General features: G+C 38.8%; 1 pseudogene; it reads left to right on the plus strand.

Moving 5' to 3' along the window:
* The first annotated feature begins 237 nt into the window (after positions 1–237).
* On the plus strand, positions 238–1,234 carry LOC109701383 (cyclin-H pseudogene; annotated as a pseudogene).
* Positions 1,235–3,205: the final 1,971 nt, after the last annotated feature.

Below are 3,205 nucleotides of genomic sequence, written 5' to 3' on the forward strand. Positions count from 1 at the left end.
ATTCTCTCGTCCCATTTTGTTCTTGTCTTTTACAAGACAAGTAAAAAAAAAAAACTTTGGTAATTGAATATGGAAACCCAGTTTAAATGGCTTTTAACTAAATAAGCACTATATGAAAGCATGTTTACAAATTTTAAAATACAAAAGTTATAGAGCTCCGGCCAGACACCACGGCATCCGCCCGGGTGTTGCTGTATTCTTATTATTGTTTTTCTAGGATTTCTGGCCTGGTCCCCGATGTACCACAACAGCAGCCAAAAGCGGCCCTGGACTTCCGCAAGTGAGGAGCAGCTGGAGCGACTGCGGGCCGACGCCAACCGCAAATTCAAGCGCAAAGCGGTGGGAAACGGGAAGGTTCGTGTAAATGATCCTGTCTTTCTTGAGCCCTACGAAGAAATGACGCTCTGCAAATACTATGAGAAAAGATTATTGCAATTCTGTTCAGTATTGAAGCCAGCAATGCCATGGTCTGTTGTGGGTACAGCTTGTATGTATTTCAAAAGTTTTTATCTTAGTAACTCAGTAATGGAATATCACCCCCGGATAATAATGCTCACTTGTGCATTTTTGGCCTGCAAAGTAGATGAATTCAATGTGTCTAGTCCCCAGTTTGTTGGAAACCTTCGGGAGAGCCCTCTGGGACAGGAGAAGGCACTGGAACAGATTTTGGAATATGAACTACTCCTTATACAGCAGCTTAATTTTCACCTTATTGTCCACAATCCTTATAGACCATTTGAAGGCTTCCTCATTGATATAAAGACTCGCTATCCCATGTTGGAGAATCCAGAGATTTTTAAGGAAAACGGCTGATGACTTTCTTAATAGAATTGCGTTGACGGATGCTTACCTTTTATACACGCCTTCCCAAATTGCCCTGACTGCCATTTTATCTAGTGCCTCCAGGGCTGGAATTACTATGGAAAGTTATTTATCAGAGAGTCTAATGCTGAAAGAAAACAGAACTTGTTTGTCACAGTTACTGGATATAATGAAAAGCATGAGAAACTTAGTAAAAAAGTATGAACCACCCAGATCTGAAGAAGTTGCTATTCTGAAGCAGAAATTGGAGCGATGTCATTCTGCTGAGCTTGGACTTAATGTAGTTACGAAGAAGAGGAAAGGCTATGAAGATGATGATTATATATCAAAAAAATCCAAACATGAGGAGGAAGAATGGACTGACCATGACCTGGTAGACTCTAACTATTTGAAGTTGATATGTCAGTGCTAACTAATCAACAGGAGTAGGAAGCATATCTGGCATTTAACTTTATCTAAAATATGAAACAACAAATATATATTAAACTTTTCTACTTGTTATTTAATTTTTTTCCTTTCATGGAAGCTTTATGTAAAATAAAATTATTTTCAAGAGAAAAAAAAAAGTTCTAGAGAATAAAAGCAAAAACTTCTCTTAACCACCCCAATCTGCTCCCCTAAAATAGAGACACAGTGTCCCTCCCTCCTTGGTGGTAAAGACAAGTCAGCATTTGGAGGGGTTTAGGGACCTTCTTCCAGGCATCACCAACCACAAATCCATATGGAATGGAGGAAGGTGTCTGGTTCTGTTTCATTTTATTAAATGAGATTATATTATACAATATTATTCTATAATATGAGTTGCTTTTTTTCCCCCCCTCTCAGTGCTGGGGATTGAACCCAAGGTCTTGTGCAAGCTCTGTATCACACTCCCAGAATACCCATAACTGGTTATTTATTTATTTTGTTTTTCCTTATTTAATAATTTGTCTCAGACATTCCAGGTCAATATATAGAGACCAAAAGTTGCAAACAAGTAACCCACAGTGCACAAATCCTTTGAAATTTTTTGAATTTGTTTTCAACATATAAAAGCCCATGGTGGGGAGTTGGGTGCTGGGTTGGAGCCTAAGGCCTTCCTCATGCTCAGCATGCACTCTACACTGTGCCACACCCTCAGCCCTTTCCCATTTTTAAAACAACTGAAAAGATCCAACAACACTATCCAGTGTACACATGGAACCCATCAGAAACAGGACCTGTGTGGTGACTGTTACCTCTGATGCCACTCTCTGTGGAACCACAGGTTCCCATAGCCCCCAACCCACATCCAGCCTGGTCTTTGAGATCTCTGAGTGTTCTACCCCAACTTGACGTATTCACATTGTTCTTTAAAGCCTGCTTAATATCCCATAATACAGATGCAGCATAACTTATTTAGCCCATTTAAAACACAGAGTTCAAGCTCTCCTGTCGTTGGTAGGGGAGAACCAAATCCTACTCCCCGTTCTAAATCTACCAGTTCATTTTCTCCCACAGTTTGTGAACAGCCTATGCCCATAACTAGTAATTCATTACCAAATCTTACAAAAACACAAAGAATTGTTCTATATTGTTTCCTTTGAAAAATGATATTTTAATTGAGAGACCAAAGGCCAGCCCATGAGGGTGGGGGACAGTTCTAAAGCACAAAGAAAAGTCAATCAGAAATGAATTGGGATAGATTCAATCCACTATTTAGTTAAATCAGCATTTTTTTTTCTCTTAAAAAGTAGATGTCTCTGGCTTAAAAGTGACAAAGACCTATTAAATAAATCAGGTGTTGTCTGTTATCTTTTACCAACTCTACCTGTTCTCATTCTCCTTTCCCCCTCTCCTGTCCCCCTTGCTCAAAAGAATCTCTAAGAGCATATAAAGTTCCTATTATGGTGGGTTGCAACTGTGAAAATGAGAACTCAAAACTGACCCCTCCAAAGTGAGATTGTGTGTATGAACAAAGCTGACAGACTAACAAGAGGTGCAAAATCACAGTTACAATTTAGTAACTGTATAAACCTGAGCCAAAAAGCAAAGCACATGGCAAAAGTGGAAAGAAACTAGAATATGTTTAAATAGTCTATCAGCCACAATAAGAAACACACGCAGAGTGACTGACGCAATCGCTATCCTCAGAGGAACAGAGATTTTGCCTGTGTAATTTGATGTGAGGTAAGAATTCTTCACTCAAAATAACAAGTAAACACTGAGACAAAAGTTGCCTGCCTCCTATGGTTTATTTTCCCAGTCAAATGATCAGAAAACTCCCCAAACTTGCTTTTTCTAATGGGCCATAGAAAATGAAAGCTAGACTAAGTTTTACATATAGTTTTCATGAGGATCATACTTATTTGGACTTTCTAACCAAAATTAATTTTTTTTTTGACAGTACTGTGGTTTGAACTCA

This window comes from Castor canadensis, chromosome 3, assembly GCF_047511655.1.
Source record: "Castor canadensis chromosome 3, mCasCan1.hap1v2, whole genome shotgun sequence".
NCBI lineage: Eukaryota > Metazoa > Chordata > Mammalia > Rodentia > Castoridae > Castor > Castor canadensis.